This window comes from Triturus cristatus, chromosome 3_1 (assembly GCF_964204655.1).
Source record: "Triturus cristatus chromosome 3_1, aTriCri1.1, whole genome shotgun sequence".
Lineage (NCBI taxonomy): Eukaryota > Metazoa > Chordata > Amphibia > Caudata > Salamandridae > Triturus > Triturus cristatus.
The window spans coordinates 372792675-372805860 of record NC_140583.1 but is presented as its reverse complement, the minus strand read 5'-3'; the positions used below and the strand labels follow the sequence as shown (position 1 = coordinate 372805860).

The window sequence follows — 13186 nt, the reverse complement described above, 5'->3', positions numbered from 1 at the left end:
GATCCTTGGAATCTAATCTACCGCCGGAGACTACCCCGTGTACGGTGGTCCTGGCAAATGTACCTTTCTTTCCACATATTGACTGTGAGCACTGGTCTGCTTTAAAGAATAAGTCCTTACACTTTTTGACCAAAAGGACTGGCCTGGATAGTCTTTTTTCGGACTTTAAAATGGTCCGCAGAATCAGATGGGTGGGTCCTACCCCTAAATCATTCAGCGGAGATTGCATTGTTCTAACGTTTAGGTCACCCCAAACAGTTCACACTATCCTGGGAAGGGGAAATAATGGATTTATTTACCCTAACAACATTAATATATTACCGCTTGGATATTTTTATAGGCCAAGTAACCCATTGCATCGTCACGTTCCCATGTTGGCAGGCGATAAATGCAGAGGCTTAAGGCAATTTAGTTATCCTGTTCCAACATACAATCGCTTTGATGTTTTTAACCCTCTGGAAGATCCCGACTGACTAGATTTTGGAAATCTTTGTTCCCCACTCATACATGGAAAGGGGAATGACCCCAAAATGCCAATGGGGGACAATGAGTTCCTCATGCCCATACACACTGTCTACAACATAGTAAGGCCTAGTGGACTGACTAATTTGCTTCCTGAGACACAGGCTGAGTGTGAGGTTTCCTTTAATATCTACTAAAAAATCCCTCCCATAAGTATAGTTCCAACCAATGATTTTCTTTTAAATAAAGAAATTAAGGCACTAGGATCACTGACCCTTGCACAAGAACTCCTGGTCGACTCTGCATGTAATCGTAACATCTCCCCGACATCTAGATTCCCACCAAAAGAACTAAGTAGCACGTCCACTTATCCAGAAAATTCTACTCAGGGCAGAAAATCCTTAAATTGTAACATTGTTTCATGGAACATTTCTGGGATTAGTTCTAAGCTGAGTAATCAACAATGGTGGGACTTCGTCATGCAGTTCGAGATTTTGTTACTTCAGGAAACTTGGTCTAAGGAAGCGATACATGTGAATGGGTTTAGGACCTACCACACTCCAGCAGTCAGTGTCCATAGTGGCCGGGCAAAGGGAGGTTTATGTACTTATATCGCAAGCACTCTAAATGTAGAGAATATCAGGATGCTCGCCAGCGAGGATTACTTTCAATTGATTAAATTAGACATAGACCCTACACGTTCAATAGTTCTGGCCAACTTTTATAATAATATCCTGTCAGGACAAACTGGCATAGTTATGTCCAACATCTCGAAATCCCTGAATTCATTGGGTAGTGGCAAGACGAACGATATTATGTTAATACTAGCAGGAGATTTTAATTGCACCCTATGCCAGAATGCAGGAGAGAAGTCGTGTGGAGTCTCAAGAGAAGATGATGTTTGTTTGTCACATTTTAGCCATAATGTCCTGGGGGAACAATTCAATGAACTCATTTTTAGCCAAAACCTGGGATTTGTACATGAGCTATGTCCATCTCCGGCCCCTTTGTCTTGCACTTTTAATGGGAGAGGATATTGCTCTATAATTGATTATGTTCTTATATCATGTACCCATGCACACAGTCTTCTTTCTTTCCATGTCTCTGATAATCCACTTAGTGCCCACTTCCCTCTTTGTTTGACTATTTTATTACCTGCAAGGAATCTACCAAGACCCCACAATATTAATGATCAGCTGTTAGAAAATCGAGCAATTGGCAGCAATAATGGTTACTCGATTAGTTGGGCTCTGGTAGACCAGGTAAAACTGGTCAGCAACGTGGTAAAGAAATGTAAATCTGATATAGATTTGTGCTTGAGCGAAGAAGCTGCCCCTGACCAGATTTTAGCCTCATTTATGGCCATATCTACAGCAACAAGTAACTCCCTTATCAGGCAGAAAAAGAACATCGGATCATCACAGGGCTGGTTTGATACTAACTGTTTTCGAGCACATTCCCAGCTAAAGAAGGAGCTACAGAAAACTCCTAGAAACCTGATTGCCACCAGGTTGGCCAGAGGAGTCTACAAACAAGCACTAAGGGACAGAAAGTCAAAAATGAAGCAGGAGGCTTGGGAGGCCCTATATTTGGCCTCAGTAACGAAAGACAGTGCGGCATTCTGGAAGGCAGTTAGGGCTCCTTTCTTAGCTGGTGATGGCGGCCCGTCGCTTGAGATAGCGATCCCGGAGGAACAGTGGATTAACCATTTCTCCCAAGTATACAATGGCGAAGACCCTGCTCTTACGATCGATATGCATGCCTGGGAGACACTGGGGGAAAATTGTTTTTTGCAACAGAAGGAGTTATGGTTCACCCTAGAGGAGGTGGAGAGGGCCCTTCACGCAAGTCAAGGAGGAAAGGCCCCGGGCCATGATGGGGTCCCCATTGATATATTTAAATCAAACGTTCCCATGTGGGGGCCCCTGTTGGTGCAAGTACTTAATGCAAGTTGCAGTACAAATTTTTTATCTACTTGGGTACTCTCAACCATTGTGCCAATTTTTTAAAAGGGGAATAGACAGGATCCAGGATGCTTCAGACCAATTTCCAAGCTAGATGCCAGAACAAAGGTAGCAGGTAGAGTTCTACTTGAGCGTCTTCAGGACTGGGCCGAGGAGAGCTCCATCCTGTCAGACTTGCAATATGGATTCCGGCCCGGCCTGGGGACCGTAGAGCAGGGTTTAAATCTCTCTCTGTTGGTGGGGAAATATACCAGGGCAAGGAATGGGCACCTGTTTTTAGCATCCGTGGATCTCACAGCCGCTTTTGACTGTGTGGTCCTCGCTAAATTGTGGTCAATTTTAGAAGTTATGGGAGTCGATTTAAACATTATTTACTTTCCTAAACGTTTTTATTGTGACGCTAGGGCCTTTGTGCGTTATGGCACAAGGGGTGAATGCTCAGAAGCTTTCCAGATCAGGAGCGGAGTCAGACAGAGATGTGTCTTGCCTTCGTTCCTTTTTAATCTGTATATCAACGGGTTGGGGGAGGCGCTCCTGAACGACAATCAGGACTTCCCTACAGTAGCGGGCCGTCCGATTCCAGCGCTTTTGTACGCGGACGACGCGGTGCTGATGTCCCGTACTCAAGTTGGCCTTCAGCGAGTCTTAAACAGCTTCTCCCATTTTATGAATCAGCTAGGCCTAAGGGTGAACACAAATAAAACCTTTATAATGCGTTGTGGTAAAGGCATCAATAAACAAAAGGATATGTTTATGGGACGCCAAAAAATCAGGGTCACTACAAGATTTTCGTACCTTGGTATTCTTTTTGCTTCTAATGATGCATGGGTACAAGTAGTCTCCTCTAAAAATTGGCACTTGTATGCACCACTTCTGCTCTAATTGCCTTCTCAAGAAAACTGGGCAAAAGACCACCGGTGGAACTTTTAAAGATCTACAAGGCTAAATGTGTCTCAGTGGCAATTTATGGGAGCGGAGTCTGGGGATATGCTGACCCTTTACCAATTCAAAGAGTAGAAAACTTGTTTTTAAAATATATTTTATCTGTACCAAATAGCTGTGCCACAAGTGTTTGTCATGCTGAATTAGGCCTGTCATTTATTTCTGACCTAATCAAGATTGAACCCGTGCTCTTGTGGCACAGATTGTGGCTTAAAGAAGAGGCCAAATTGAATAGAGACTTTCTCTCAGACATTATGAAATTGGAGGAAGCAATGAGGATACCATGGCTTAAATATGTTTTTAACTTTTTAAACAACCTCGGCCACCCAGAATTTTTTACTAATCCTAGTACCCTCTGCACTATATCAAGAAAGAACTAAAAAAAGAGGGTTTGTTTCTGTTAGAGTATGCCAGAATGACCACAGAGATTCTAAAACCAACAGTCTTGCATAATCAGATGGTTTTAAGTACTTTTAGTATTCAACCTTATTTCATTATTGTTCAAAGCGCCTTTGAAAGGTTTTTGCTGCCTCGCTTTAGGATGAGAACTTTTCACCGCCTTGTTACATTTCCCACAATGAACGATTGGTCTTAAAATCTTTCACCTTGCCCTTGTGATAACATTTCATTATACACCATGATTTATGTTATTCTTTTCTGTAAATACTATTCTGTATTACGGACCACATTTTTAAAACCTATTTTTAAACAGTTTGGATTATGTCAATGCCGACCTGCCTTATTGGCCTTGCAATTACTTGACAATGAGTACAGAATTTATAGTGTCACTATTTTTTCGAAAAAAACTCTCTTTTATAGGAAACAATTGTTCAATATTTGATTAATTCTTATCAAAAGCTCCTTAAGTTTAATACTATTATATTCACAAAATGTTTTTAATGAACTGTGTAAAGACTTTTTTTTTCTTTTCATTGTGCTTTTATGATTGTTTTTGCTCAAACATTCGAATAAAGCTTTCTTGATTGATTGATCCTTGGAATCACTTTCACTTTTTGTGCCTCAGGTCCCTTACTCAATTTTCCACAATTAGTAACGCTAAAAACTAAGGGGGACATTCACAAGAACGTGTGCTAAACATCACCAAGAAATGCAAACGCAACTTTACACATTGCAGCCTATCGGGGGAAAATAACCCTGTGTCAATGTGGAATTCACAACAAGGCGGTACCATGCGATAGTCTACCGAAACCGCGCCCAATGACCGCGATAAAACCACCTCGACAGAGATAAAAACACAAACCTCAATGCGAAAAAACATGCGATGGGCCAAAGCGTGATGAGGAAATCAGCGATAAGCAGCACCAGGCAATACACACATGGCAGGTGGGGAAAATCACTATAGAAGTAGAAAAAACACACAAACACAAACACAAACTGACCAACACCCAAGCACCATGGAGGCAGCCGGTGCAGGCACAGAGGACGAGCGCAACCCCACAAGCACCCCGGACAACCAGTCTGGGACCTCGGGACAGGGAAGGGCAAGGACATTAAGAAGAGGAAGACGAAGTTCAGTCCGCAGGAAAACAGGATCCTAGTCACGGAGGTGATGGAACACCATCAACAACTGTTTGTCACCTCCAACGTGTCATTGGGCACCAAAAATGGAACATGGCGGGACATCGTGGACAAGGTGAATGCCGTTGGAGAGCACAAGAGGTCAATGGACGAGGCCAAGAGGCGATGGATTGACATCAAGCACAAGACCAAGGAGAAACTTGCAGCCAACCAGAAGGCAGCAATGCAGACTGGAGGTGGGAGCCCAGTGCCACAGCTCGTGCTGGATGACATGGAGGAGCTGGTGTCGACAGTCATCAGTGTGGAGACTGTGGCCCGGAGTTGGGGGACCAGACACTGCTCGAAAGGACACAACACAACCGCAACAGGGTGAGTGACCACCAGGTACTGGGGGAACGGGTGGAGATGGCCACAATGGCACACATGCACAATCAAGCAGAGCACAGTGCACACCCACAATGGCTCTCGGTCATGGCCCTGAGCCAAAGACTGTCACAATGTACAATACCATGCTGTCTAAATGTCAACATGTACCATGCGGCTACATACATGTGGACACATTGTAATACATCTCTCCTTCACATTTCAGGGGCATGGTCAGCTCCGCCTGCAGAGCAGTCCCAGCCACTCTTCACTGACACACCCAGCATTGATACCCAAGCCCTCCAAGACATCATTGACATCATCCGCAACTCACCTCAAGTACCAGGGCAGCCCAGCTGCATTGAGGAGATCCCACCCACTACCCAAACCATCCAGCAGGAGGCACCCACAGCCCCGGTAGTCTCCCAAGACCCCCAGGAACAACACATGGCCTTCCAACGCCGTGTGCTGGAGGGCCGGAGGGAGACAGCTGAGCAGGTGTGGGTAGAGTTCGCCATCATGGCTACCAAACTAAACGCCATCCATGGGTGTCTAGGTTCCATCAGGGACCAGCTCCAGTCCCTAACGGACACCCACGGCCTGCTCCATGGTCTCCAACGAGCCCTGACTGACATCGCTGGAGTCATGACGCGGAAAGAAGAACACCTGTCTGCTCAGAGTGGCTCCAGCGATCCCAGCCGCAAGCTGGCACACATGCAGAGGCTCATGGAGGACATGGTGCGGATGGAGACGGAAAGGATGGCAGCCACCGCTGCACATCAGCGAAATGTAGCTGGATCTACCATGCCCTGCAGATCTTCATCATGGCATTGCTGCCACAAGGTGTGGCGCTGATGAATGCTGCTGCCCCCACACCATCCACATCCCTGCTCCCTGGTGTGTCAGTGTCTCACAGTGCCGTAGCCGGTACTGCAACACCCACAGGTGGGACGAGGACATGGATGGGTTTGAGTTCAGAAGGAGACACTAGCATTCATTTCGGCCACCTGGCCTGTTTCTGCTTGGTGCCGCACATGGCCCCATGACCTTACACTGACCCCCGATACACTCCGCTGCACTCACCTTGGACCGCAACATGGACTGCCATATCCTGTTTTATGACCAATGACACGGCAACCAGACTGCGGACTGTACCCTTCCTCTTCCGCAGGACTTGTCATCCCTGGATGGACTCAGATTGGCCCTCCACGGGTCGTTATTGTGAAGTGTGCTTGGCATGTCCCTGTACCGCTCTAGCTGCAAAACTCCACTGGATGTGCAATAAACAACCAGTAAAGCACTGCTGTGTCATGTCTTTCATCATTCATGTATGAATGTGTGGATGAATGTAGGGACCATGATTCCCCTTACGTCAATGATGATCATCTAGTGGTATGCCAGTCACAGTGTGCTACATTGCCTATTGTGTTCCGGGTGCTGTGGACACTACAACAGGGACACACGCATTAGTCACTTCCTTGGCCGGACATGGACTGAACCACGCCCAGAGCCCCTGAGTGATTGTTGCAAGCCTTGTGCTGGTCCGGCGTACGTCAGGCCAGACCACTCCGCTTACGCTCCAAGGGGGGGGCCCAGATATCTACCTGTCACAGGCATACTCGCTGGTGGTGTGCAGGTCACTGGTCTGGTTGTCAGCATGTCATGGCCACTCCCTGAGGGCAGGTTTGCACACACACCACACCCATCCGGCACAGGCGTCACAGGTCATGTAACCCCGCAAATATAAGGGGCCGACAACGTCGCATTCCCCTCTGCCAGTGGTGACTGGATGACGGACACTCTACGGTTCATAAATGGCCCATGAGTTGTTGCGCACAGGGTCAGTGGCACCGATGCCTTGCAGCCGTCACAGGCCTACCACCACGTGGCACTGACTGGGGTTGCACAGGGTTAGGTGCACCTGAAGACTTTTGACCATCACGGGCTAACCACCACATGGAGCTGACTGGGGTTGCACAGGGTTAGTGGCACCCGAAGCCTTGCGGCCGTCACAGGCCGACCACCACGTTGCGCTGACTGGCATTGCACAGGGTTAGTGGCACCTAAATAGCTGACCGGGTGTATAAGCACAAAGAGGAGGGTAGAGGCTGATTAAATCCGCACCCAACAAATATCAGTGGTTGCCGTAATAGATCAAAGATAGTGCGCGAAACCAGAGAGTACTTCCCTCTTTACTCTCAAAAATGTAGGATCAAATCCTACATCAACATACAAGTACACATCTATTGCAGACTTCCACCATACACATTTACTTGCGACCTTATATGATGAGGAGGAGGTTGGGGACGTTAGACAGATAGCTAGTCATCTAAATATTGCACAGGATTATTCAATTGATAGTGGCTTACGCTGTAGTTCCAAATTTATACCACCACAAATGAGGAATTCGGCCATTGATGACTTTCATAAAAGTGTAACAAAAGATCTTTATGCATTAGAAGACTCGTATTACAGCAGACGGAGATGTACATACTCCAACAATCTCAGCAAGGCTGAGAGTGAGGTATTACAATCCTTAAAAAACGATAAGGAATTGGTTATAAAAGAGGCTGATAAGGGTGAAAATATCGTCCTTATGAATCGAACAGACTATCTTCAGGAAATAGAAAGGCAATTAAATGACATCAATTGCTATGACAAACTTAAAACGAATCCCTTATCTAGAATAGAGGGAAACATCAATGCACATCTATGGGATTGGCATGAATCCGGTCTTCTGATGGATCATGAATACAAATTTCTACAGGCACACCATTCTCGGTCACCTTGCATCTATGTTTTACCTAAAATCCACAAAGGGGGCCCTTTTCCAGCAGGGCGCCCCATTATTTCTGGGAATGGTGGACCGACTGAAAATATTGCCAAATATGTTGATAACTTCCTTCAACCCATTGTAAAGAACCTCCCTTCTTATCTTAGGGATAGCTCTGACCTCCTATGCAAACTCGAGGATTTTAAATGGGATCAGGATAATTTGCATTTTGTTACTATGGATGTGGAGAGTCTCTACACCTGCATTCATAATAGGGAAGGAATGAGAGCACTTAAATACTTTCTTTTTAGGAGAGGCGCACAACATCTAGAACACACGGACATGCTCTTGGGCATGGCAGAGATGATTTTAACACATAATGCTTTTCTGCATAATGGTGAGTGGTTCTTACAGCGACGCGGTACTGCGATGGGCTCCAGATTTGCTCCATCTTATGCTAACCTCTTTATGGGGCTGTATGAGGTGGAGCATGTCTGGGGCCCAGGAGCCCAGACTTGGGTTAACAATGTAATTTTCTACGCATGATATATCGATGATATGGCATGGTACAATTGAACAACTAAAGGGGTATCATGCCTATCTGAACACAAACAACTTTAATGTAAATCTCACCATCCAACACTCTGAAACTAACATAGAGTTCTTGGATTTTAAATTATTTGTCATGGATGCAAACATACACAGTGACATATATAGGAAAAAGACTGCTTGTAACAGCTATTTGCACACTACTAGTGCGCATCCACGGTCTACCATAGAAGCCATTCCATATGGAGAAATGGTTTGCGCTAGACGCAATTGTAGTCTGGAATCAGATTTTAAAAGTAATATCAGTAAAATCAAAAGTAGGTTTATACAGAGAGGCTACAATCAAGCATGTTTGAATAAGGCTGAAAAGAGGGCCATGACCCTCAAAAGGAAGGAGCTACTGGTTATGAAAAGGGAAAGCAAATTGGACAAAGAGAGAAATGAATCTGGGATACTCTTTATCACAGAATATAACGCTCAGAGTAACCATGTATACAACATTTTAAAGAAAAACTGGCATCTTCTTTTAAAAGATGGCTCGATAAATACAATAACATCTAAAATACCGAGAGTTGTTTATCGTAGAAGTAAGACTTTAAAAGAAGTCTTGAGCCCGAGTTACATCAGGGACTCTCAAATTCCCATGCCCACTTGGTAACCTGATAAACCATTAGGTTTCCACATTTGTGGCAACTGTTGCATATGCCAATTTGGCATCAATAAGAATAAGAAATTCAACAACATTTCAAGGGAATATACGATAAATTGCTTTATCAACTGCAATACTGAATTCACGGTATATATGATTATATGTGCCTGCCAGAAAAAGTATATTGGGAGCAGTATACGCAGTTTAAAATTGCGTATACAAGAACATGCAAGAGCCATTAAGAATGGCAATGACAAATATCCTGTGTCGATACATATACAATGTGAACATCCAAATGACAAGAATTTTAAATTCTATGGCATAGATCATGTTAAGACACCGGAACGTGGAGGTGATAGGCAATTGATCTTGAGACAACGGGAGGCGTCATGGATATGTCGTCTCAGAACCGTGCAATTTGGCCTTAATGTCAATGATGAGATGCATCATTTTCTATGACACTTTTGGGAATGGGATTGAACAATGAGGACGTTATGGACATGTCGCTGTAGAACTGCATAACTTGGCCTTAATACAGATGATTGAAATAATATACTGACAATCGATGTACCAATGGTGAAACTGATGCTATGTATGGTTGAATAATAAGAGACACTATGTGATAGTTACTCATATAAATATGGCTTTGGGACTATAATATACAATTCTAATGAATATGATTGCAATAAAAGATTAATATACTTACGTGCGAATTGATACAATATATATATATTGTTGAATCAATTAAACATGATTGAAATTATATCACATGTCATATCTGTACACTATGTGACGGTTAATTATGATCTTGGGACTGTGATATACAACTTGGGAATGAATATCATTGCAACCCAAGACATTCGACATTCGAGCACGTATTGATACAACGTATTGCCGAATCATTCAAATATGATCGCAAAAACATTTACCACTCTTAATTGGTACTTATCCATATATAGAGAATAAGAAACATCATAATGGGTTTATTTGACCAGCTAAAGATGGCCGCCATAGCTGTCAATCTCGTTATAGTTCGCATACATTTGAGTACATGCATACAAATTGTTAATAAATATAAAATGATATGATGTGGCAATGACCAAGTCTAATACTGTTTCAAACAAATCTGTTATTTTTAATTCCCATTGATTCACACTTAGTGACGCTATCAGTATATTGGATGTTTTGGTCGTTTAAAGATGGCCGCTTTGATTGCTCGCTAACACATTTGCCAATACATCATGCGTCACGTTGGTCACGTGATATTGTTACCATCGGGTGCTGAACTTAAAAAGCCGAGATCAACGTACATGCGGCTTTGCCGAAACTATGACCTGAGTATGCTGAATAAGTCAAACACTGTTCCAAACAAACCTTTTATCTTTAATTTCCATTGATTTACGTTTAGTGACGCCATGAATATATGGGATGCTTTGGTCATTCAAAGATGGCAGCTTTGGTTGCTCGCCAATACATTGGCCAACACACTATGCGTCACGCTGGTCACGTGTTATTTTCACTATCGGGCGCTGAACTTTAGCAGCCGGGATTAATGTACATGCAGCTTTGCTGAAACTTTGACTTGAATATGCAGAACAAGTCAAATATTGTTTTAAACAAATTTGGTATCTTTAATTTCCATTGATTCATGTCTAGTGACACTATGAATATATTGCATGTTTTGGCCATTCAAAGATGGCCGCTTTTGTTGCTCGTTAATTCATTTGCCAATATACCATGCGTCACGTTGGTCACATGATATTGTCACTAACGGGCGCGGAACTTAAAAGGGCGAGTTCAATGTATATGCGCCTTTGCTGAAACTATGACCTGAATATGCTGGCTATCAGACTGTCACAAGTAAGTTGGTCAGACACCTAAATGTTGCCAAACTAGATGTTATATGGGCTCGGGTTCACGTAAATTCAAGTGGGAAGCATTTTGCTTTCTCAATGTTTTGCCATAGTTTGGCTTGCGCCACTCTTAATATATGTGCTCAGTTTACTCCTGTCTTAGATAATCATAAGTTTTACGATTTGCACACGGATTAAAACCTCAAATAGAGCTCTTATTTCTGTTATAGCTGGGCTTACGTTATTCTAAACACACTTCAACGACACTTTGTTCGTTTTATTTTTGTCTTGAATATTTATGAGACGCATAATTTGCACTAGGGTTGCTACCTTAAACAGAGCCCCTATATTTATCCGTTATTTCACAATCAATACATGGACACTATTACTTGCGATGCTAACCTTGATCGGTTGTTCACCGTTTTTCGGAATGAATATAGGAAATAACATAATGTGTATCTTTGATAAGGCTACATTATGACATCACAGTATTTACGCATATATATATATATAACGCGAAGTGGAGATAGCTTATAGGATACAATTATTGGGTCGACCGTCTCGTATAATACAACAATACATAACCATGTGGGTATATTCAGCAAGTTGCTATTAGGAACATTGTCATCAATACTTATCTGTATCACACTACATGCCTTAGGTTACAATCTAATGACAATGATCTTGTATACGGCTATATTACATTACTGCACTGTTGGCATCGTAGCACTGAATGCACAAATGATGTATCAGACAAAAAATAAAATAATATTGGGACTGATATCACATGGTTTCTGTAAATATATTTTTTGTAGAATATTGGGTGATTTAGAGAAATGCTCATCACTGAATCTACACCGTAGGAACGTCTAAACAAGAAAGAATCGTACATATCGTACTTATGAGGTATGCGAAATACATATGGCCTTGTTAAATGTAAGAAAATAGTGAGCCTTATATGCACCTGCAGCATTCTTCATATTTTCTAATGTAATATGACACTGTTTGTTTTAAAATATGATATTGAGAATGTGATTATGAATGTATTTGGAAATACTATTGTGATTAATTTTAATGACCAAATTAGGCAATGTAGAATAAGAACATTTTGTAAGTTTTTATTGCAATATGATATTGCTTTTAATTCATGACATCGACATTGACCATGTGATGTTGAATGGAAAGCATCTGGAAATACTCTTTTTGATGAACCCAGATGTGTCTAATTAGGCCCCTTAGAATAAGAATATATGTATGCTTTGAAGTCTAGTATGATATCACATATTTGTGATTTTATGTGCTCATTAGCACATCTATGAAGCCAAGAATGTAAAGAAAGATATGATATATATCGGTTATTGTAAAAATAAAAAAAGAGAAAAAATTGCATTTTCTTTTGCTCTCTAAAGTTTAGGCCCTCTCTTTGTGTTGGTTACGTGTTTTTCTGTTTTGTAAATGACATAGTACACGCAGACTTGTTAGAGATGCTTTGATTTTTAAAGAAGTAACAATTTTTAAATATGATTGGAGATATTAATATAAAGGAAATTCTGAAAACTTTTCATGTATGTTTTTCTGATAGCCCTGAAGAAGTCTCATGGTGAGACGAAACGCGTTGGCTATGGCTATGTGAACATGAAATGTGAAATACAAGAAATCTTCATTCAAAAGCAATAAAGAAGAAAATCTCCATATCTTGTGTCACATGCTTTATCAAATGGCTGATGTTACTTGGTGATCACGCAAAAGTGTATAGCTGAATGGGTTTGCAGCCTGCGATGATGACGTGTGCACTGATTTGGTCTCCACCATTGATGACTCAGGACTCAGCGTCATGTGTGGGACCTGCTGGACCGCCGGGTGGGTCTGCATGATGTGGGCAATGGTGGTGGGACAGGGGCCTGGAGCTTGCATGGGCATGTGATGTGCCCACTGGTGGACACACCGATGGCAGCAGGTGAACAGTGGGGCCTGGGTGCGCAGGGGCTGTGGTGTCTCTCTCTCTCTCCCTTCCCTCTTGCTCTCTCTCTCTACCTTCCTTTCCTTCTCTCTCTCTATCTCTCGCTCTCTCCCTCTCTCGCTCTCCCTCCCT

The 13186-nt window shown here is 42.8% G+C and overlaps 1 long non-coding RNA gene across 1 annotated transcript in view; it reads left to right on the top strand.

Moving 5' to 3' along the window:
• Nucleotides 1–12918, top strand: part of LOC146860291 (uncharacterized) — a 147822-nt gene extending 134904 nt beyond the window's left edge. The window contains exon 3 of the long non-coding RNA XR_014979128.1: nt 12677–12918. This is a non-coding gene — a long non-coding RNA (uncharacterized LOC146860291). The remainder of the gene's footprint in view (nt 1–12676) is intronic.
• The last annotated feature ends 268 nt before the right edge of the window (nt 12919–13186 follow it).